Here is a 25,370-nt window from a genome sequence, read left to right on the forward strand (position 1 = left end):
ATATATATATATATATATATATATATATATATATATACACACACACATATACACACACATATATACGGAGATATTGTCAGGATTCAAACCCAGGCAGTAAGGTTCCAGAGCTTTCTCTCTAATTACAAACACCATTATCCAACCAGGCTATGATTACATTAATTATTTTAAGTTAGAATTGAAATAAAAACAAACATTTTAAAATCTGTATGTAGTTTTCTGAACATGCTAAAAATATATCTGTAGACCCTAGTTTGAGAAAGAATGTTATCATGGAATGACTGATTGGACCTTCTCCACAATCTAGGACTTAAATCAAATTTATTGTTCAGTAGTAGAAATGCAACTAACACTGGCATAAAATAAAATAATTTATGGACTTACAAATATGGGAAAGATGTAGAGCAGTCAGAAAAAAAATGTTGCAGGAGAAATAGACACAACGATACTTGGAGACTTCAACACCCCTCTTTCAACAATTAATAAAACAACTGGATAAAAATAATCAACGTGAATAGGGAAAAATTCAACAGCACAATTAATTAACAGGATCTAAGCAACATTTATAAGGCATTCCACACAACAACTCTTCACATTAAAATCTACTGCTTTATCTTACATTATAAACGAATCTTTTACCCAAGAATGACCTACTATCATCAGGAGCAGTCATTTGAAAAATATTGGTTCTCTGAGTTATGCCAATCTCCCAAATGTTGACACATTTCATTACACAGTATGAAAATTACATTTGTTAATATCATCAATTATCTTTAAGAAAAATCTTTAAGCATTGGCAAATACAAATTTTCCAAAACTCTAACTTTTGTTTCAAATTTTGGTATTTATCATTGGCAACAAATACGGTTATTTTCCTTGAAATCACAGGCTCACATTGTTCAATTTTCTAGAAAATATCTCCAAATACTAAGTCTAAACTACACTTTTCTCTGCCAATAATTTTTTTCAAGTAAAAATGGTATTGCATAGAAAAAGCAGCTATTTAGCTCACAACTCCAACAACTGCATAAATGTTATTCCTCATGACAATATTACGTGAGTATGCAGAAGTACTTCATTTGGTAGAAGTACTTTTTATTTGGTCACAAAGAACATTAAAAAAGGTATTCAAGTATCAAGTGTAATAAAGTTATTTTTACTGCCACATCTATGACATTCTTAAGTAAAGATGGCATTAAATTTTTTTTTTTAATATGAGTGTATGGCCATGAAAAAGACAATGATTATTATTTTTAAGTATTATTTATTGATTTCAGAGAAGAAGGATGAGGAAGAGAGATTGAAAAATCAATGATGAGAATCAATGATTGGCTGCCTCCTGCACACCCGCTACTGGGGATTGAGCCAAAAACCCTGGCATGTGCCCTGACCAGGAATCGAACTGTGACCTTCTGGTTCATTGGTCTACACTCAACTACTGAGCCACACTGGCCAGGCTATTATTTTCTTTTCTTAATCCTTATCCGAGGATATGCTTTCATTTATTTTTAGAGAAAGAGGAAGGAAAAAGAGAGAGGAAAAAAATCGATGTGAGAGAGAAACACCAACCTGCTGCCCCATGTACTCGCCCAGACCAGAGATGGAATCGGAAACCTAGGTATGTGTTGTGACAGGGAATTGAACCCCCAACATACTGATTGACACTCCAATCAACCAACCCAACCAGCCAGGGCAAGACAATGATTATTTTATAATTTCATGCCAGCAATTTTACCCATCATTTCTTTTGCACCAATACTGCAGATAACAACACATTGAAATGGGCAAATAATGTCTTAATATTATTATTAAAATAGTAGTCATGACTTCATGGACGCCCTGAAAGGGTAAGGGAAGCAAGCCCAGGTGTCAAGGGACCACATTTTTAATAGCAATGCTCTGTTAGAATAAATATTTTGCTTCTTTATTAAACTGGTGTTTTCAGGCTACTAGAACAATAACTAGCACATAGTGGGTTTTCAACTGATAATTTTTGGATAAAGAATGAATGATGGCCGAACAGGTTTGGCTCAGTGGATAGAGCGTCGGCCTGCGGACTCAAGGGTCCCAGGTTCGATTCCGGTCAAGGGCATGTACCTTGGTTGCGGGCACATCCCCAGTGGGGGGCATGCAGCAGGCAGCTGATCGATCTCTCTCATCGATGTTTCTGGCTTTCTATCCCTCTCCCTTCTTCTCTGTAAAAAATCAATAAAAAAAATATATTTAAAAAAAAAAAAAAGAATGAATGATGAATGGAAAGAATTAGTATTTTAGATAAAGAAATCCAAAACACTAATTCAAAAAGATATATTCAGCCCTATGTTCATTGTAACATTATTTGCAAAGATAAATGATTCATCCACAAATTAGTTAATGCACCTTATTTCATATTGAGTAAACCATGAAAAACAATTGTTCTAGTTTGAGGTCTAGTATATAAAATCAGATGCAAATAAAGAAATACACATAGCATGGGTACAAAACAGAGATATTCAGGCATCCAAATTGAAAAAGAAGAAGTAAAACTGTCATTATTTGCAGATGACATGATACTATTGAGAGAGAACCCTAACAATTACACTGAAAAACTATTAGAACTGTTAACATGAAGTCAGTAAAGTAGCAGGATACAAAATTAATATTCATAAATTGACTGTATTTTTATACACCAATCAGAAAGAGAAAATGTTTTAAAATCTCATTTACAATTGCATCAAAAGGAATAAAATGCCTAGAAATAAATTTAGCCAAGGAGATAAAGACCTTATTCAGAAAACTATAAGACATTGTAGAAAGAAACAGAAGATACATATAAATGGAGGGATATACTATGCTCATGGATAGGAAGAATTAGCATTGTGAAAATGTTAATACTACCTAAAGCAATCTATAGATTCATTGCAATCCTTATCAAAATACCAATGGCATTTTTCAGAGAACTGAAATGGCCAAGGTATGGAAGCAATGGTGTCCATGGATAAATGATCAGATAAAGAAGTAGTACATACAATGGAATATTACTCAGTCATTTAAAAAAATAAAATCTTACCATTTGAGACAACATGAATGGACCTAGAGGGCATTATGCTAAGTGAAATAGACAGAGAAAGAAAATACCATATAATTTTACTTATATGTGGAATCTAAAAATTAAAATAAATGAAAGACACAAAACAGAAACAAACTTATAAATATAGAGAACAAACTGATAGTTGCCAGATGAGAGGGTCTGGGGAGATGAGTGAAAAAGGTGAAGGGATTAAGAAATACGAAATGCCTGGCCAGTGTGGCTCAGCAGTTGAGCATCAACCCAGAAGCCAAGAGGTCACCTGTTCAATTCCCAGTCAGGCATAAGCCTGGGTTGCAGGTTGCGGGCTCCATGCCCAGTAGGGGACCTGCAGGAGGCAGCTGATCAATGATGTTATCTCTCATCAATATCTCTATCTCTCTATCCCTCTCCCTTCCTCTCTCTCTCTCTCTCTAAAAATCAATTAAAACATATTCAAAAATGGAAAAAAAATACAAAATGTCAGTTACAAAATAATCTCTGGGATACAAGGTACAGTGTAGGAAATATAGTCAATAATATTGTAATAACTACCTATGGTGTCAGGGGTGTACTAAACTTACTGAAGAGGATTATTTCATAAATTATATAACTGTCTAACCATGATGCTGCACACCTGAAAATAATAAAATATTGACTATCAACTGTAATTTAAAAAATAATATTCATAAGACATCATGGAAACCCTGAATTCTTTTTTATTTCAAATTTCCATGTAAGTCCATAGGGGATGGTAGTAACCCTTTTTTATTATTCAGATGAATCAGATGATAAATTCATTATAAAAATGTGGGCTTTACTTTATAATTACTTTATAGGAATCAGTTAAACCAGATTATCCCAGAAGAGGAAAAAAAAAAAGCTATAACAATATCCCTCTGGAATGATTACCCAAACATCTAATATAGTTATTATGATTATCTATATTTTTGTTATAGATTAACTTACAGTAGACAATACTCTGTGTATTAAATTTTATTCTTTAATAAACTGTGTGTGTATATAATATATATACATATTATATATTATAAAACATGCACTTAACCTAAAACACAGGGAAAGGGAGTCTTTTAGTTACGTAAGTAGCTATTAGAATAAACAGCAAGATTCAAAACCTCCTTTGAATGGCCCATCAACCATTCACAGGCAGCAGTATACAGTCAAGAGTTTGGGGTTAGAAGGAATAAAAGCATGTTTGGAATTCCAGCTTCATTCCCTTCCATCTCTGTAAGCTCCTAGGTGAGATTTTGATTTATATAGCCCTAAGTTCCCTCCTGTATAAAGAGAGATCATAAAATTGATTTTATTTTAAAATTTTTTGTTGGTTTCCAATGAAGTAATGGATGTGAAAGTAGCTTATAAATTTTAAGGAAAAGATGAACAGATAGTAATATTAATTACTATTTTTCCAATTCAAATTAGTTATACCTGAACTATCTTCTTAAGTTATCCATATTGGGGAAACGGTTCTTAATAATGAATATTAAACTAACAAAAGAGCCTCTTAATTTTGAGTATCAAGAGTATTGAAAATTTAAATAATAATTTCCTATCTTGAACTTGATGAGCTCTAGTTCATCCATGTTGTAAGGCTCCCCTCTCAAAAAAAAAAAAAAAGAATTTAAGATCTAAGATAGCAGATGAAAAAAGGCTTAATTTAAATATACAAACTACAGAAAGAACACCTACTAGACATTTAATAGCTAGCTACTCTATATGACCACATTAAGGTAATACTATTTTTGCATGTAAAGTGTGTCTATCTCTAATGTAGTCAATTATCTCCCACAGCATGAGACCATTTCCAACATATGCACATGAGAGTAATAGCATAGTATATTGTTTCTTTGAAAGTAATAGGTACATGAATGTATTCGACTATACTGACATACCTTTAATGTCCCAGAGTTTCTGAAAAGGACTGTTAGGACTGTGAACTAGCAATAGTGTATGAATGCTTCAGTATGCAGTACTGATTCGATTCTTAGAATAAAAGCATTGGGAAATCTTCCTTTTTAAGGAAGATTTGTATTTTCCTTACAAATGCAGAGGTGGGCAGGGGATGGGGGATAGCTATAGAGATCGTTTCTTGTGTTAGTCTGAGCACCCCTGTGGAGAGGATCCAAGCATAAAGTTTCCTTTGAAGTGAATGGAATCTCCACACTCAGGTCAGCTCTGAGGATATATAGAGTAAAGCAAGAAACTGGCTGCATGAAGGAGACATTAGCATTTAAATGAGGCTAGGCTTAAAAGAAAATTTGTATCAAAAAATACTAAGATTTGAAAACTGAGATACAATCTTTTCAGCAATCCTAGGTCAAACCGCCTTGAATCAGAAGCAGGTCTTGCTTCAATCTAACACAAAGAAAACAACAGAAAATGTTCAAAAAGCTTAAAGATTGGGTCAAAAATAGGGATTCTATATCGTATTGAAATATCACAGATGCCAAGTATCCCTACTGTGGATACACACAGAAGTCTGGCAACATCCATGGGTTATATGTGTCCCAAATCCTAATTTTCATTCTGTATTTAATACTTGTAAACTGGCAAAGTAAAAAAAAAAAAAGCCATCACAAAACAGTATTCCAGTTAAGAATCCAAGCATAAATCTTGCTGATGTAAGTAAACCCAGCATAGGAAATACAATCTTTGAATATAAACTGTATCATCCATTTATAAAACCAAAATAGAAACCAGAATCAGAGTTATTTCTGCAGTATCCACCATCTGTCAATCAAGAGGTAGCCTTTGAATAATATCCCTGTTCAAGACACTGTGCTCACCTAAGTTTAAGTTATGGTTCCTGATTTTGATGTTTACACATAAAAAGATAGTTATAAGGCAGTAACAGTTGAGCACCAAAAATTTTTTGAGGAAAGAGAGTCATAAGCTAAGATGGCCTGAAAAGGCTTTCTAACCAGTTCTAGAAAGATGGAGAGCATTTAGCTCAGTGGGATGGAGTATTGAGGTCCATAGAGAGGTGCCCAAGCAGAGATTTGGCAACAGTTAGGAAGACTGAGTTTGGAAGATAAAAAGACGACCAAATGGACCAGAGCTAAGGGTCCTGTTAGTGCCTGGTGAGAGATAAAAGAGAAAAGGAAGGTTGGGATCAGACTATAGAGGTCTCTCCATATCAGATCTTTCATGGCAAGACTCAGACCCATAAAATCATATGTTGAAAGGGACAATGGCGATGATCAGGTCCAACTCAGCAGTTAACACTTGATTCCCTCCAGCACTCATAATAAATTGTGGTCCAGCCTCTGCTTGATGAATGATGCATCACTGGTGGGCATATTGTTCTGAAAGCAACTCTTTCACTATCTTAAAACCCTGGCCTCTTCTCCTTGCATACATAACAATTCATATAATATGAACCTCCAAATTGTGTTTTAATAAATGACTGAATAGCATACTCTTATTGCTGGGAGACTTCACAGAATGCAAATGGAAATAGCCAGGGGAGGTATCAGAGAAAAGGAAGACATCAACAGACTTGGAAGAATCGGTAGCACTTAGGAAGCAGAGATGAAAGGGATAGATTCTGGGCAGGGAAGTTTTAGGAGCAAAAGTTCAGAGGCAAAAAGAATATGCATTTAGGGGGTAAAGACTACAAAATTCAACCTATTTAGGACAAATGTTTTCACTGAGAAGGCTAAATATGAAAACCCTCAAAAAGATGTTAAGAGTTTAGATTTGTTGATGTAGATAATAAGTTGCTATTGTGGGGGGAGAAAAATAATTTTAGTTCTACCCTTCTAAGTTCTTCTGGTTGATCTAATAATCAAATTGATATGAGACAGATTAACAGAAAAAAATGTATTACGTATGTACATATGGAAGCTCTGTAAGAATATGTGACCTGAGGCTCTGGCCAGATGACTCAGTTGTTTGGAGCATTGTCTCATACACCAAAATGTTGTAGGTTCCATTACCCGTAAGGGCACATACCTAGGTTGCAGGTTCAAACCCCAGTTGTGGTGCATACAGGAGGCAACTGATTGATGTTTCTCATATTGATATTCCTCTCTCTCTCTCTCCCTTCCTCTCTCTCTAAAAAAATCAATGAAAACATATCCTCAGGTAAGGACTTAAAAACAAAAAGTATATGGGAGTGACGACAAATCAGGTAGGTGAGTTCTAAAAGCCATTCTGGATTAAGGAGAGGAAGGAAGGGTCTGGGATGTCATGGGAAAGTAGGCAATTCACAAGTATATGAAAGAGTAAACAGTTGGCTCTAACCGGTTTGGCTCAGTGGATAGAGCATCAGCCTGCGGACTCAAGGGTCCCAGGTTCGATTCCGGTCAAGGGCATGTACCTTGGTTGCGGGCACAACTCCAGTAGGGAGTGTGCAGGAGGCAGCTGATCAATGTTTCTCTCTCATCGATGTTTCTAACTCTCTATCCCTCTCCCTTCCTCTCTGTAAAAAATCAATAAAGTATATATTTTTAAAAAGAGTAAACATTTGGTAAACAAATTTTTGCCAGGCCACCCAGAAACAATGGGACAGAGAGGGGAATCTAACTAATAGACTTTGCTAGGTGACTCCCTGTCTGCCATACTTAGTTCATTGTATGCTAAGATGTTAGCTCCCTTTCAGCAGGTTTTTCTATCTGAATTCTTTTAGGCAATTAAGGGGGAAGTAGAAGGCTCTTCTTGAATCTTTTCTTTTCTGAAAAATAACTAGTTTAAAATAATCAATAGCCCCCAAAATGCATATTTTGGATGGTAAAAGTCTGTTTCTCCACACTATAGTCGTTTCTTGTGTAAAATTAGCACTCAGGATGTGAGGAAAACATATAATGAAAGTAGCATTTTAGAAAGATCAGACTAATGGTAGTGGACAGGACAGATTAATTTAGAGAAAAACTAGAGGCAGAAACACCACTTAAGAGTATTTTTAATTATAAAAAATAATAAGGATGAAATTATTGCAACCACCTTAGGAAACAATGGCATCAATTCATAAAGCTTCATAGGCACATACTCCATGGCCCAGCAATTCTGCTCCTTCACATAGTCCACAAAGTAACTCTCAAATATGCACCAGGAAACATGTGTATGAATGTTTGCTCAGTATTATTCATATCAGTAAAATCCCAGAAAGCTTTCAAATATTCATTAAGAATATAATACCTTGTAACCTACTCAGATACAGCAATGAAAATGAGTGAACTACAGCCCCATCAGCATGTGAGAACCATCAAAACACAAATCAATTGGGAAAACTACACACAGGCACACACTGGGATAGGGATCCAGGAATCTAAAATATCCCTTCTTTCCCTCATTCCCTTTTTATCTTCCTTTCTTCATCATACATAGTCAAACTGGATTGACAGGAAGGGCTGCCTTTTATCATGTTCCACTTCCCAGGCATTCAAGGACTCTTACAGGTCCCACAAATCAGTCCTGCTGCTGCCCCTTGCCTCACCCTCAGCACTGCTACCTGGGCTTCTCTGCAGGTCACAGCATCATTCCCCAACTGCTGCAGATATTGCAGACGTCTCTCACAGCTCTTTTCTGAGCACTGACCCACACCCTTCCCTTATCCTCCAAAACTCAGCAAAGCCAGGATATGGGGTTGAGAAAATGGACACAAGGCAGACAGCGAACTTTAAACTTGGATATTCGTGACTGCTGTGCAGAGAGTCCATTACTCATACCCCTCCACAACAATCTTCCTACTGATCATCTTTCTCTGATTGCTCTGCTGCTGGTACCAATACTCTGCCATTGACCAGAGTATATTTTGACCAATTCCTCCATACCTGCTCTAGGTCTGCAGGCATTCAATGTCTCAGGTGCTGTTTCCTGAGGAGGTTCAGCCCTTTATTTCAGGAGAGTAAAAATGCCCACTTGTGCATCCACCTAGCACAAAACCCTCTTACAAAAGGTCACAGCAGAGTGCCTGGTGCTCAAGCATCAAGAAAATGCTGGCATTTTAAAATTTTATTAATAACATTTAAAAGTTTTTTCTTGTAGCCATCAATATTCAGAAACACAGGGGTCTAATCTCAAAGTACTTCCTTGCATTAATTTTTGCATTTTTTCATAGAATAATCTCATGTTATTTTTAAAGGAAATTTGCAATCTCCTAGGCCAACCCCTCACTGTGTATTGGAAAAACTAAGACTCAGAAAGGAGAAATGATGCGTATGTCACACAACTCATTAGCCATAAATGCATTATAATAAGAATCAGGTATTCTGACTTCCTGTTTGCTACTTTGAAAAGACTATTTTCTATTCATGATAAAAACAAAAATATTCAACACCCTTATGTGGTTTTCCTTTCCTGCTAAATATAACTGGAAAATCTATGTCATTCTTTATACATCTGGGGATTTTTCTTGTTGAAACCAAATCTCCAATGCCATCCTACTAAGAACCTAAAATAGAGACTCAAATTTACAGCTGCAAAATGAAAAGAAATTACAAATATGACGAGAAAGAAAACTATTTGTGAGGAAATATACTTCATGTTCCATTTTCAAGTCACTAAAAAGAAACAGAATGCTATGGCAAAGGTTGTTGTAGATTATGCCCTTTGAAAATAACACTAATCATTTTTCCAACAATAATGTATTACATGCTTATTTTGGAAAATCCATAGTAGTACAGTAGTCCTCCCCTTATCCAAGGGGGATTATGTTCTAAGACCCCCAGTGGATGCCTTAAACCACAGATAGTGTTTTTTCTCTACATATACATACCTGTGATAAAGTTTAATTTATAAATTAGGCACAGTAAGAGATTAACAATGACAATAATAAAAAAGAATAATTGTAGCAATATACTGTGATAAAAGTTATGTGAATGTGGTCTTTCTCTCCCTTCCTTTCAAAATATCTTATGGTACTGTACTCACCCTTCTTCTTGTGATGCATAGCTGGAACCATTCCATAAGCATGATAGCTGTCATCCAGGCTTTCTGATTATGTTTCCAGAACATGGGCAGGTAAATTTTGTCTTTGTGAGCCTCTGGGTTCTTAGGCCTGTACTCTACCCTGGCTTTATCATATGCCCTGTAGCATTGTCACAAAGTTCCAGAGCTCATCTGTCCTTCCGTGTCATGCCCTGGTGCCTCCTTTGCATTTTATGAAGGTTCGTTCTGTTGGGCATCTTACCCCAGGAGAGCCACTGGAGACTTGCTTTGGACGGTATCCTCCTCCTCTCTCGGCTTTTCCCACTCTGCTGGGAACGGGTCCGGAGCTTCATCCGGAGATGCAGGCGCTCCGGTAATGATTATATTTTCCAGTTCAAGCCTATCCCTGAACCTCTGCAACCATCCGTTACTTGCAGTTCATAGCTTGGTGTCTCTTCTTTCGGGATCCCTTGCGGAAGTCTTCGTAGCGTCTGAATGTTTCCAGCATAAAACTCTGTCGCCAATGGAAACACGTTCTCTGCTCGTGTCTTCCGCCCATGAATATAGCACCGTTTCCATCTTCACTAAGGCCCTTACCGTGCAGCGTGACGGTAACTTGAGAAGTATGAGGTGCAACAGCAAAACTAGCATGGATGTCTTTTTTTTTTTCTTCACAAGTTCATGAAGAGAAGATTCGTTCTTACTATAGATCTTAACAACCTCCGCGTACGATTTCTTTTTTCTTATTAAGTGGAAAACTTTCACCTTTTCACTGAAGGGAAGAAACACTTTACAGCTTCTCTTTGGCACATCTGAACTGCCAGCTCCACTTCTGTATTTTAGAGCCATGGATTATTAGGTAAAGTGAGGGCTACTTGAGCGCAAGCACGACGGACGCCCAAGCGGATCTGATAACCCGGATGGTTGCTAAGTGACCAACAGCCGTAAAGCCTATGCGGCTGGATAGGCTGGATTCACACCAGCTGCACCGGGCTGGTCGGACACCGCGCCGGACAGACACCGCGAGACTTCATCACCCTTCTGAGAACGGCGGCAATAGAAAACTTATGAATTGTTATTTCTGCAATTTTCCCTTTAATATCTTCAGACTGCAGCTGGCCGAAGGTAACTAAAACCGCAGAGGAGGTACTACTGTATAAGCTTAAGGAATCTTTTAAGATATAATTGAGATCATACACTCAGGAATTTTCAAAGAACATACCAGTCCTAATATTTACATGTATTAATAAGTCTTTGCACATTTTTCACTTGAAAAAATGTGGGGTTCCCACTATTTGTTATGAAGTTAGTCTTATCTGGCAAGAGATTAACTGAATTTCTTCTTCTCATTTTTATTTTAAAGAGAGGAAGGGAGAGAGAGAGGAAAAAACACCACCACCACCACATTGATGTGAGAGAGAAACATGCATTGGCTGCCTCCCATACATGTCCCAATGGGGAATCAAACCGTGAGCTTCTTATTTTTAAAAGAATTAAAGCTTGTGCCCTGGCTGCGTGGCTCAGTAGGTTGGAGCATCATCCCTTACATCCAAAGGTTGTGGGTCCCATTCCAGGTCAGGGCACATACCTACATTAAAGGTTCGATTCCTGGTCGGGGCGGCAGCTGATAGATATTACTCTCTCACATCTCTCTCTTTCTCCCTCTCCCTCCCTCCTTTCCTGTTTCTCTCTCTCAAAAAAAAAAATAATAATCAATTAAAACATTCCTCAGGTGAGGATTTTTTAAAAAGCTTGTGAAGCAGTGTTGGAGACATTGTTTTCCACATTCAGGAGCTATACTAGCCTTCACCTTTGCCATACCAACAACTTTTTTTTTTTAAGGTTTAGCCACTAATTATTTATTTTTTCTTTTAGATAACATTTAGAAGTTTTAGTGCTTCTACTTACTACTTAATAGTAGGTCTTTGCTGTGATTTCTTCCCCTTTAGTGCCATACCAACTTCTTACACTGCTAGTAACCTCTTCAATAAGGCAGTGAAGAAATGCAGTGTTTACTTAGGCTTTATTTGACCTTGTAATCTCTACTGTCTATTAGCCTATTCAGGTTCTCTAATATATCCATTTCCTATCAATGGATTTCCTTCTTATATCCCCTATTTCACCTCACTCCTTATCCCATCATACTAAATTTTGCATGGGGAAAGTTTTTATGCCTTATAGCATAATATTATATATACTAGAGGCTTGGTGCATGAAACTTGTGCATGGGGGTGGGGGTCCCTCAGCCCGGCCTGCACCCTTTCCAATCCAGGACCCCTTGGGGGATGTCCGACTGCCTCTCGCAATCCGGGACCACTGGCTCCTAACCGCTTGCCTGCCTACCTGCCTGATTGCCCCTACCCCCTCTGCCTGCCTGCCTGATCGCCCCTAACTGCTCCCCTGCTGGCCTGATCGCACCTAACTGCCTCTGCCTTGCCCTGCACCCAGGACCCAGGATTCCCTCCTCCAGCTGGCCACAGGCACCCAGTACTTGGCTGGCTTCACCTGGGTAGGCCGCAGCCACAGGGGACTGTGGGCGGGTGGCTTTGCCCGGGCCACAGCCGCAGGTGCCCAGGACTGTGGGGCGGGCAGCTTATCCCTCTCCCAGGCCACAGCCCCAGCCGCTGGTGCCTGGGACCGTGGGATGTGCAGCTTGTCCCTCTCCTGGGCCACAGCCTGGCTGGTTCCCATTCCTCTCTCCCCAGTGTTGAGTGTCTGAGCTGTTATGGTGTGATGGCGTGAGGGTGTGATGACTATTTGCATATTAGCTCTTTATTATATAGGACTAGAGGCCTGGTGCACGAATTCGGCCTGGCTGGCAATCAGGGCTGATCAGGGCTGGCCAACTGGGGGGAGGGACTGTGGGAGGTTGGCCGGCCTCGAAGGTTGGCTGGTGGTGGATGTTGGCTGTGGGAGTGCACTGACCACCATGGAGCAGCTCCTGCATTGAGCATCTGCCTCCTGATGGTCAGTGCATGTCATAGCTACCAGCCAGTCGTCTGGTTGTAACAGTCACTTAGACTTTTATATACAAAGATAAAAAAAAACATCATGTATTCTTTGCGGGGGCGGGGAGAAGGTGTTAAATTATTTTCATCCCATAAGCATATTCAAAGTATGACTACTTATGTGAAATTGCCAACAATTCAGAGTCAAATATTTGATTTTTCATTAGCACTGAAACTACATAAAATTGATGATCCTGGTTGTCCTTGAAATTATTTTGTTTCTAAACCTTGGACTTTATAGAATGAATTAATTATAGCACGTATCTCTTTTTTAACGGCTAAATTGGATAATGGTTTAATAGTTCCAGGGGATTACTTTTGCAATTTTAAGATTTATAAGATTTACTCTTCCCCAAGTCCATTTCCCTGCATGGATCTATGTCTTTGATTCCAGTAACAAATCCACCAGAATAAGAGTAGGCCATGGACTGTCACTGTGAGCCAGCCTTGCTGTCTTAGCCAGAAAGCTAGGTAGAGAAAACTTACCTTGTTAAACCAAATGAACAACTTTCTTGATTTAAAAAAAGATTTTAAAAAAACTGCACCTAATAAGAGTATCAGTTCACATTAAAGAGAAGTGTATCCTATATAATAAAAGGCTAATATGCAAATTGTCCCCTCAACAGGGAGTTCGACTGGGAGTTCAACCAGGGGGCAGGGCTGGCTGGCCAACCACCCGTGACCCCTCCCTCTGGCCAGCCCCGCCCCTGATCAGCCCCGCCCCTGATCAGCCCCCCAACCCTGATCAGGGCGGGCTGGTTGGACCCCACCTGTGCACAAATTCATACACTGGGCCTCTAGTTAAAAAAATAATGTTTTTCTAAATTGATGTTTATACTCTACCAAACTCTACTCTGATTGCACATAGAAAAACACTGAGGGAATTAAATGAACACCTATTCTCAGGCCCCACACCCAGGGAGTCTTGATTGTTTGGTCTGAGGCAGGGTTGAGGCATCAGGATTGTAAAGATGCCCAGGTGATGTTAATCCTGCAGTCAGGATTGAGAATCACTGTCCACTCTAGCCACTAGATTGAAATGTATTTTTCTCCCCGGAATAAAGGGAGTGTGTGAAACTAGAAGGACCAATTCCTAGGTGATGTGGGATGTATGAATCATAATTAGGCCCTCTAAGTGTCAACCACAGTCTGGGCAGGAACACCTGTGGAGCCAAGAATTAAAAATGAATGATGCCCTTTGTACCATAATGATAATGCATTCTACTCTCTGGGAAGCTATTAAAATATTCCTCTTAAGAGTTTTTTTAAAGCCTATTTTAGTGTCACAAGAGAAAGTAATATGAGGTTTTCAAGAAGGCTCTGTGTACTTAATCTGGCAGAGCTCTCTGCAAAATATTTTGGTATTTTATTTATGTGTGCATCATGCAGTGAAAGGGGAGAATGGGAGCTTGCCTGAAAAAAGAGACGGGAAGAGCTTTCACATTTGCATTACATCAAGGAAGTTTGACTTGGCCTAACTACCTCTTATTGCACTTTTCAAATCTTGAGGTCTATTTGGTGCATAAATTTTCTTAGAGTCTAGCCTCATTTAAATGATAATTTATGTCTTTGGAATGCCATTTCTAGCCTTGTTCTTCTGCACACCCGTGGAGCTGATCAGAATGTGGTGATCCGTTTGTTTTCAAAGGAAATTTCATGTTCACATTTTCTCTACAGGGGTTAGTAGAGGAAGACAAGAAAATAGTCCCATAGTGTTTCAGCCAGTTATTGAGGGAACTTTTTCCTTCCATATATATCTTAATAGGCAATTGAATTAGTACTCCAGTAGCAAAAGGTTTGCTATTTCATACTCCTATAGGTTTTTCTTAACACCATGAAATTAAAGACATGGCAGTGTGGAGCTGAGTGTTTCTGATTACTTTCAAATAAGCAATGTAGTATATTATTTCTTTTATGTGCCGTTATAGCACATGCTGTGTATGATAATTGACTCCACGACAGATGTCTATATTTCAGAGGAAAATTTATTTGTGAAAGAACAAACATATATTAGAACAATTAGAATAATCCTATATAAAATATATATTTTATATAGGATTATTCATTTTGTTGCCCATAAGGTACTTTTTGATGACTTATAAACTGAAATTAATATTTTCTTATTTTTCTGAATATTCATAAGCAAATTGGACTGTTTGATATAACCAATTTGAAATGTATTCTACTACTTGTATCTAACCTTCTGTTTTCAATCAACATTGGGTAGTCTTAGATCTTATTTGAAATGCTGAAGAATGAGAAAGGATGCACTTTTATTTCTTTCTAGAGAAGCATGTAGGCCTGCGCAATCTGCAAGTTGGCCAGGATAAGTTATGTCCATTAGACCTATCTTTACAATAAAATAGCGACTAAAAAGGTCTAGAAATAAGAAGTATAGGAAAGATTCTCCATGGATCATCCTTTACTTCTCAAAATGTTACTCTTTTCCAAGACAAACACTAGCAGGCAACAGCATCTGCAGCCCTAACACTTTTGTGTGAGGTGGATTGGCTTGGAGAACTTGCAATATTAGGTGGACAAGGCTGCTGTAAAGGTAAATTGAGAAAAGGGAAGGACTGCCGGGTTGGTGTGGCTCAGTGGTTGAGGGTTGACCTATGAGCCAGGAGGTATTGGTTTTATTCCAGGTCAGGGCACATGTCCAGGTTGCAGGCTCAATCCCCAGTGGGGGGTGTGCAGGAGGCAGCCCATCAATGATTCTCTCTCATCATTAATGTTTCTATCGCTTGCTCCCTCTCCCTTCCTCTCTGAAATCAATAAAAATGTTAAAAAATAAAAAGAAAGGATATGGAGGCATATCCCTCTCCATCTATTCTGTAACACTGCCCGAGACCAAATTCTGCTGCCTGTAAATAAATTCTTCTATTCTTTTTGGCTCCAATAATTTTTCCTGAGAGGGGAAAGAAACTGGATCCTTTATCCCTATCAGCTGAATGGACACTTTTTGCAATATGATTGTACCATTAAACTAATAGACAGAGGGATTGCCATATCCTGAAAGAATTTAAGTTTAATAAGGTTCCGTTTTAGAGATGATTTTTCTTTTAATGAGAAGAAAAGGAGACACTTTTTATTCAGGCAGGTCTCTTCTAGCCTCTCGAACTTGCAATGGCTTAGCTTTTTGTGCACTAGCGGAAAGAAGGGAACAAAAGGAGATTTTACAATGAAATTGGAGGTAGTCTGTACAAAAGTAAAACTGGGACACTGAGGACTGGTTTTGTAATGACAGTGCTAGAGTGCGGAGCCAACATCAGCTGAAGCAGAGCCCTGAGGCCAGGCGAAAGCAGTCTTCTCAGTGACAGAGTGGGGGGCGTGGTTGGCTCCATTCCATAAGTCCACGTTGAGCTTGTGTGCTCAGTAGCTGGACTACACACACAGCCTGGAATGCCCTGAGGCTGTGAAGGCTGATCTGGGCTTGGTGGTGGCTTCCTCCAACACACTTGCTCTCTGTCAGTGAAGATGAAGCTGTGCCTGTGCCCATCAGGACCTTGAAGTTATGAGAGAATGTTGCCATCAGGTAACATTGAAGTGTTCTCCCAGCCATTCTTCCACATTTTAAGGCAAACATGTGGTCACCCACAGAACAGGAAAATTATCTTGACATTAAAAAAGCATGGAATAGAGCTTAAAAATAACAATCACCACAGCCTTCCTCCTCCTGTCCCTCCCCATCTCCTTCTCCTCTCACCAGAAGTGACTTCTTATTTAAGGAGGGTCCCAAGTGTTTGCGGCAGTTAACCCAGGTCAGGAGGGAGGAATAAAGGCCTTGGGGGATGACTAAAGCAGAACAGCCTGTGAGATGTAAACTGACCCAGCTGTGTCCTTGCATCTTGTCAGTGACCATCACTTCCCAGGATGAATTTCTCGTCACTGGCCAAGAGCATGGAGGTCATCAGCCTTCCTTGGAACTGAGTTTGGGAAGTGGGGCAGGTGGAGGCATGCTCTGGGTCCTGAAGTTCATCCATGACTCTCTAGTGCTCGCTGGGAACTCTGCGGGGAGGCCATCCCGTTTTCCAGCCTACCCACTGCACGCAAGGGTGGTTTCCCTACAGGGTGGTTTCCCTTCATTAGGACAAAGCCTAATGAAGGCTTTGTCCCCTTCATTACAGCCTTTCCCCCGCGTACTCATTAGGTTCCACGTTCCTTCCTTGCCCTCAGTCCGCTGGCTGCTTCTTCCTCATCTTCTTCAGCGTCCTGGCCCCCACCCCCACCCCCACCCGAAGACCCCAGGAGGAGGAGGCGCCTAGGCACTGCGCTAGGGAATCCTGCCAGGAGCTGGGAGAGAAGTTGGGAGAAAGGAGGATGAGACGTGGGGGCATGAAAGGCCGCTGGAGTTGGAGAGGAAAAGGCGGGGCGGGCCCACTCCGCAGGGGGTTAAAGGCAGTGACCAACACCTAACCTCGAAGGAAATGTGCATCAATTTGTGTGTGGGGTCAGTAACACAGCTTTAAGCACTTGGGCATAAAACCTTACGGTTGGAACGTCCCAGATCCCGGCTTTCTCCTGCTTTGGGATGAGGCGGGGAGGGAGTTGGTTCCTGGGTTTCTTGTCTGCAGTTTAGGGGAGAAGTGGTCGAATGCCGACTTAAGATAAAGAGGTTTTAGAAAAAAAGGGATGGTGCAGGCAGAGGTGGGAATAGAAGCTAGGTCAGGCGTCAGGAAGGACCCCCCAGACCAGGGGTGCCAGCAGGGAAGCCCTGAGAACACCTGAGCCAAGTGGCCGAAAGCCAGGGCCGGGCGGGGTGCGTATGCGAATGGACAAGGCACCCCGGGCCCCGCCGGCCAGGTCTGCACACTCTCTTGGCCGGAGTCCCCAACCCGGGGCGGGAAACGTCCTCCCGCCCGCGCTGGGCAGAGGGAGCGTCGGCCGTTTTCCCCGGCCTCTCCCCGGGCAGCCGGCGCGGCCACCTCGCAGGGCTACAAGTCGGGACGTGGGACCGGGGCGGAGCAAAGGGAGACAGACTTTCAGGCCCGGCCTCCGCCCCCTTCCCTGGGGCTCCCGGGCGGGAGTTCCAGCTCCCGGGCACCTCCTGCGCGCACGTGAGTCCAAACCCCGGGAAGCGGCTAGGAGGGGGCTCCGCGGGGACCCCGTTCCCAGCCCCGGGGCCACCGTGCCGGGTGGCAGGGGCGGGGCGCTGGCGCCGAACGCGGGGCGGGCTGGGCGCCGCGGCGCCTCCCCGGGGAGGGCCGGGGAGCTGTCCCGGGGACTCCGGGGCCAGCGGCGGACGGGGTGGGGCCGCGCGCGCCGGGGGGAGGGAGCGCCGCGCGCTCAGCCTGTCCCCGCCCCGGAGCCCGAGCCGCCAACTAACTCCGCCCGCCGCGCCCCGCTCCGCCGCCAGTCGCCCGCAGGCTCGGGCTTCCGTCCCGGCGGTGCCAGTGCCCGCGGCCGCGCAGGTGGGTGTCGCCGCCGCGGGGCGGGCAGGGCGAGGGTGAGGGTGGGAAGGCGGAAGGGGGGTCAGCAAGTTGGGCAGATGCGGGGCCGGGACGGGGATCCTGCTGCCGCCTCCGCTCCCGCGGTGCCCGGCGCCAGAGGCGGTTGTGGTTTCCTCCCGGGCTGCTCGGGTCGCGGGGATCCGGCGCCGCGGCCAGGGAGGGTGGCGGGGACCGAGCCTTCCTCGCGCTTCCCGAACCTCTCTCTGACCCCTCGCACCGCCAGCTCGGCCTGGACCAGCTCGCGAGGGGTGACTCTCCCGTCCTGTCCTCCTCGCCTCCGGTCCTTGCCGGCTCTGCTCCCCTTCCTGCCCTTTTGCCAGCCTTGGAGTGTAATGCGCCGGCCCAGGGTGATCGCAGAGGCAGGATGGAAAGTATCCACCACTTGGAGTTAAACTGGGATTTCTGTCCTGCTTCAGTCTCCTTCCCATTAATATGGCCTTTTGGCCCCTCTGTGTTCCTGGCTGCAAAATGCACGCCTGCTCTGCCCATGCTGAGGGTTGTTGTAACCAGCCGTCCAGTGGAATGACTGAAGTATCTGGTCTCTAAAGTTGATTTGACCACTGTCTCTGGTCTTCTAAAGTTGCCCGATGGCGGGTCCTGTGTTCTAATCCTCTGAGGTCAGATCTTTCTGCTTAGATGTCTCTTCCTGATTTGGTCAGGAGCTTTGTTGGGATAAAAGACTCCCGTTTCTGGACCTGGTCATTGGTATTGAAATCATCTACCAGTATTCCCCACCTAATTCTGTGTTCAAAGCTGGACCTTGCATCTTTCTATGGTTACGGGAATTCAAATAGCAGAAGGTCAATATTGGCCCCAGTCTTTGGAAATAATCAAACTTATTAGGTGTTTGCTCTAGGTGTTTACCAATCTTTACTATCTCTTTTCCATCTTCAGTGCAAATTTGAATTTGCTTTTAATTTTAAACAACTCGGGAAGTAGACCTTCATTTTTATAAACCTCGGCTATTTAGCTCAAACAACCAACACGTGCCCTGTCATTTGTAAACTTTTCAATTTAAAATCACAGGCACAGGCGTTCTTAGCACTATCCTGATTATTCTATGAAGAAAGTGGACTAATAAAGTCAGCTTTAGTAAGTGGACTAATGAAGTCAGCTTTAGACTTGATATTAAATAGTTAAGTCCTTTCATGAACTCCTGATTTAGTAGACAGTTCATGAGTTCCTGTATTGTGCAGTGTTGCACTTTAAAGGTAAATCTAGAATATCTTCCTTACTCAAAGTCTGAAGGGACTTCCAATCTAACTTAGAGACTATATTTTTATTTCATGTTTTTATGAACATTAAGTATATTCTAATGACTACATGTGGCAAGTAGAATGATGGGAAGAATATATTACTCAAGGCCCTGTCAGATCATTATGTAGTGAGTCTACTTGATAGAGTGAACAAATACTAAGTTTAGCTAAGCTCGTGTTTTCTGAAATAAAATTTCAAATGCTTCTACTTAAAACAGGAGGCATACTTGGAAATAAAATCTTTATTTTTAGAATGAAAGCTCAGAAGAACATTCATACATGTATGATTTGGTAACAAATGTTGAAAGCTGTAGAAATTGCAGTTCTAACTTTAGTTAATAAGTCAATTTATGGGTGCAATTTTTTCTCCACTCCTTGAAAAATGAAATTATGTTATAATGCATAGAAAAAAATAAAGATTGAATGTATTATTTTCAGTATGTTGAAACTTGAACCCTTAATGGGCTGACGAACCCTGGATTGACCCTGGAAATTTGACTTAAAAGATTCTTAGTGAGAGTGTTTTGTTTTGTTTTGTTCTTAGCGATTAAAAATAAAATCTGGCTTGGCGCAAGGGATGGGCAAGAATTCCACCTGGAAAAGGTTAACCGGATTAGGATGTATGTGTTGTAACTCAGTGACATCTCTGATTCTTTTCCTGCTCATTTGAAGAATCCATCCATCTGTTGGATATGTGTAGAATTTCTTGGTCTTTATTATATACACTACTGGGCTTTGAGAACTTTGATTCAGCTCACGTGGTGAAACAAGGCATTTTGAGGGGCAGCGTGAGGAATGTGAAGTTAACATCACACTTGGCCTATTGCTCTGAATCTTTGTTTTCCTCTTTGTGAAATGAGATTAAAGATCCTGTCACTGCCCTGGAAACTGTGTGGTTTGGTATAATAAGAATATTAAGCCAGAAAGCTTCTTTCATGTATAAGAACTTTCTTCACCCCTTTAACTCCTTTAGCCAGTAGAAGTTAATTGTTAAAAGCACATACAAATAGCTTTAAAAAGGGCTCTGAATAAAGTAGGTGTTGGTGTCATGTACTCTGAAGTCTCATGAGAGAAGTTTTGGTCATCTTTATCTTCTACAAGTTACTGTACTGATTTGGGAATAAGACCATCTTATCTAAGGTTGAATAGCTAGTTAGTTAGTGGCAGGAGTAGAACTATAATTTCGATTGCTTAGTAAACAGTTCTATAGCTTCTCCTTTTATATGTGGTCTTTTATCCAGGCCACATTTAAAATATCACATTTATAAATGTATATAGCTAAAAATTTTGGCTTCAGGTTCTAATGGGCTAGGTTGGAGTTCTGCCCAGGCATTTACTAGTCATACAACCCTGTGTAAGTTACTTAACCTCCCACGTCCTCAGTTTCCTCGTATCCAAAATGGAAATAATAGGCATACTTAGCTCAAAGGACTGTTGTGATGATTAAATGAACTAATTGATATGAAGTGCTTACATATTGCCTTTTGTTTATTATGTGTTTACTACTCAAGTAGTTATTTCTGTTTCTTGAGGGTGGGGGGATGACATTTTAAATGTCCAAATTTAAAAAAAAATACATAAAAACATAAACACACACTCACATCCGAAATATTTTGAATTGTCAATTCCTCAGCTAACTTTTGTTTAATTTATTTATTCAACAAGTGTTTATTGAGCTCCTCCTATGTGTTGTTGAGCCTCTTTCTATGCACTGGTATAAATGGTATACAAGACAGAGTCACTCTCTTATGATCTAGAAGTCTGGGGAGAGAACAGAAAATTGCAATCTTATGTGCCTTGTGCCATGAGGGGGTAAAGCAGAGAACCAAAGAAGACAGGTGGGATGGATGATAGGCCCCTGGATGGATGGCTGTCATGTGGTGCACCATGTCATCCTAATTAGGGTTGGTGGTAGTCAGAGAAAACTTCCCATGAATACACTCAGACTTGAAGAATAAGTGACAGCAGGTGAAGAAGTTGGAGAATGAAGAGTGTTCCAGACCAAGGGGAACAGAGCATGATACATTAGGATGGGAGTCAGGTAAATAACGTAAAAAGAATAAATAAATGGTCGTAGGAGAGAGCAGCGTGGCAACCTGGAGAACCCAGGCTTTGTCTAAAGCAGTGGTTCTCAACCTTCCTAATGCTGTGACCCTTTAATACAATTCCTAATGTTGTGGTGACCCCCAATTTCATTGTTACAGATTGAACATAATTAAAGCACAGCGATTAATCACAAAAACAATATGTAACTATATATGTGTTTTCCGATGGTCTTAGGCGACCCCTGTGAAAGGGTCATTCGACCCCCAAAGGGGTCGTGACCCACAGGTTGAGAACCGCTGGTCTAAAGGAACAGTAGATACTCAGTTCCAGCCAAGTATTGTCAGGTTCGGTTGCAGGCCAGGTATCGCCAGATGCTATGATTTTTAAAGAAGAGCTTAAAATTCATTTTTTACAAAAGTGAAATCTCCTAAAGCGTGGAAAGGCCCAAATGCTTTTTAAATGATTGTCTGAGCCAATTTGTAGTTGGAATTCAACCCAGCGCCACCATTTTATGACCTCTGCATTTAAAGAAATGAAAAAGGTTTAATGTGCCTAAAAGAATGCATCTTAGAAGAGGAGGCAAAGGAAGTGCCCACAGGTATGGGCAGAGCTATATCATTCAGGGCCTGTGGAGCTGGCTGAGGAGGGTTGGGTTAATTCTGAAAGCAGCGGGTGACATCAAAAACTGAAACAAGAGTGACATGATGAGATTTGTGTTTACAAGGTACATTCTGGCTACTGTATGGAGAATTAGAATGCCTGGGAACAGACTGTGGTGATAACCATTTAGGAAAGTATTGTAATTGTGTGAGCAAGAAATAAATATGGCTAAAAGCCAGGTATTTGAGCAGGATAGAGAGAGAGATGGGTGGGTTTCGGAGATATGTATGATGCATCCACTGTTGAAGATAATTCTCCACTAATCACTCAGGTTTCTGTGAGCAGAGGCATTGCAGAGGCACTGACTGCTTTCATTCTAAACTGTCTGTTCAAGGACACTTACATAGCAGACAGCCTTGGAAAATAGAGGCCGTTTTCCCTCTGGAGCAAAGGGCAAGTAGGCTTCCTGTCTAGTGTAAAAGATTTGGGTACTCTAAGCTAGGTTCCCCTTCTGTAATGCAAATCATTTAGTGTGTAGGTGTCACCTACCCTTCTTCACATCATACTATGGGAATTAGGCTTCAGAGAATTGGTACAACTATGCTAGTACTCTTGCTACTGTTTCTGTGAGTAATGGAATTCCTTTGTCTCCGCCCCAAGAATTCCATGTCTTCTCCCAGCATCCATGAAGCTGTGGCATGCTTATTTGTTCACTTGCAAGTAGGGTAAACTCTAATATCCTTTACAGCCACTAGCTACAATGTCTAAGTGTAAATTAATTAAAATAGAAAATGTTCATTCCTCAGTCACCTTAGCCGAATTGCGTGTACTTAATAGCCATATGTGGCTAGTGGCTATTGTAGTGGCAAAGCACTGATAGAACATTTCCATCATTGCAGAAAGTTCTATCAGATGTTGTTGGACAAAGGTTTAGATTTTCTCGTGTGTTCTCGGGTGAGTAGAGCTGGTTGATTTTGACACCATAAAAATGATGCCTGTTTTCCTGTTAGATTCACAGGCGTTCCTTTATGTAAAGGGACTATTTCAGTTTGGATAACCAGTACAGTATTTAGTTCAGGCCTGTTGCCGGGGCGGGGGGGGGGGGGGGGGGGGGACGTGAGGGGGGGGGGGTAGAAAAGCATCTACAGTGTCAATTTGGAGACTAAGCAGACTGGGGCCATGTGGCAACAGAAGTTCTACATCTAGGTGGCTTTCCTCAAAATCATGTGTGACTGAGATTAGGATCTGTGCCCAAAGGAGCTTGAACTTCCGAACACTGTCTTCACCTCGTCTACCAGCCATGCTTAACATAAAAGGACAAGAGCAACACATTCACAGCGCGATCCTGGAGCAGGACCAGTCCAGCAGCACCCACGCAGGGCCTGCTGCAGCCCAGCTGTGCTGCCTGAACTCACAGAAAGGAGACAGGGCAGCAACACGATTTCCAAATGGCTCCTGTTCAGGGAGTTTAAGAGGTCAGCCTCGAGACAAGAGGGAACTGGGCTCAAAAAGAAAAAAAAAAAGTCGTACTGGAAAGCACAATTTTAAATGACACAGTAGAGGTGCAGGACAGTGCCAAGAAACAATAAAAGCAGCAGGTCCGTTTCCCTGTCACAAGGGGGAAGCTCATTTTGGGGAGGGCATAGACCACAAGTACTAGGACTGAAAGCACAATATTGTTTCTATTATTATTTCTGTCATTTTATAGGCCCAGCCAATAGCAGCTGCAGCCACAGAGGGCAGTTTGTTTATTTTTTATTTTTTTACCTGCATTGAATGTGAGGTTGACTGCTTAGTCAGTAGTTATAACATCCTATATAATAAATAGGTAATATGCAAATTGACTATCACACCCTTGCACAAGATGGCTGCCACAAGATGGCCAGCAGGGGAAGGCAGTTGTGGGCAACCAGGCCTGCAGGGGAGGGCAGTTAGGGATGATTGGGCCGGCAGGGGAGGGTTGTTAGGTGTTACCAGGCCTGCAGGCCAGCAGGGGAGGGCAGTTGGGGGTGACCAGGCCTGCAGGGGAGGGCAGTTTGGGGCAACCAGGCCTGCAGGGAAGTGCAGTTGGGGGCAATTGGGCTGGCAGGGGAGCAGTTAGGTGTCAATTAGGCTGGCAGGGGAGTGGTTAGGGGGTGATCAGGCAGGCAGGCAGGCGAGTGGTTGGGAGCCAGCAGTCCCAGATTGTGAGAGGGATGTCCGACTGCTGGTTTAAACCGGCAGTCGGACATCCCCCGAGGGGTCCCAGATTGGAGAGGATGCAGGCCTGGCTGATGGACACTGCCCCCCCTTGCACGAATTTCATGCACCTGACCTCTAGTAAGTAAAATATAGGATGGTGGTAGAGATTTTTTAAAATGAAGGCAGAGGCCCTTATTGAAGAAGTGTACTACAGCCGTCTATTTCCATGGCTGAAAGAACTTTAATGAAAATTTCAGATATTAAGAATTATATTTACCTGTGCCAAAGAAATTTGCTTTAAAATAGTACTTACTAGTATTTCTAGTGCAGTAAAAGTTTATTTACATGAAGACTAATTAGAGGTTTTTAAAAATCTGAATTTTAGAGTAGTTTGAAAGTTGACGTTATTATTTTTAAGTGCTAACATACATAACTCAGACCCTGCTAAGGATGCTGTCTTTTAGAAGTCTTTGAGGGGAACTTTCATAAAAAGATATGTTAATTTCCAAGTAGTAGGATGATTTTTTGCATGTAACTGGAGGATTCTATGGTGTTTAAAGAAAACTTGTGTGGGTTAAACATATACTTCTTGTTTGTACTACCAATTGCATCAAGAAACCTATTTACACAGATACTTCTTCAATTTCAGTAAATTCTGAGAGAGCCAGACTCTTGTGCTATTAGTGTTTGGACCAATGTAGAGTCCCTTGTATACATTTCTTATTAGTGAGGTTTCACTCCATTGAGTGCTTCAGTGCTACTTTGCTAAATGTCTTTTTTTTTTGTGAATTTTAATATCTTATTTCTGTAGGGGTGAAAAAGCTTGGTTATCCCCCCCACCCCTACAGTCTCCCCTCTCCTGTTCCCTGACCAAATCTGGTAACTTCAATTG

General features: G+C 41.6%; 1 protein-coding gene across 13 annotated transcripts in view; it reads left to right on the plus strand.

Moving 5' to 3' along the window:
• The first annotated feature begins 18,261 nt into the window (after positions 1–18,261).
• PAM (peptidylglycine alpha-amidating monooxygenase) overlaps positions 18,262–25,370 on the plus strand; it is a 268,970-nt gene continuing 261,861 nt past the window's right edge. For all 13 annotated transcript variants that reach the window (XM_070412390.1, XM_070412389.1, XM_070412392.1 and 10 more), the window contains exon 1: positions 18,262–18,356. The gene's annotated coding sequence lies outside the window, so the exon portion shown is untranslated. The remainder of the gene's footprint in view (positions 18,357–25,370) is intronic.

This window comes from Myotis yumanensis, unplaced genomic scaffold (genome assembly GCF_028538775.1).
Source record: "Myotis yumanensis isolate MYYU_CA2020_CCGP unplaced genomic scaffold, mMyoYum1.0.hap1 SCAF_4, whole genome shotgun sequence".
Lineage (NCBI taxonomy): Eukaryota > Metazoa > Chordata > Mammalia > Chiroptera > Vespertilionidae > Myotis > Myotis yumanensis.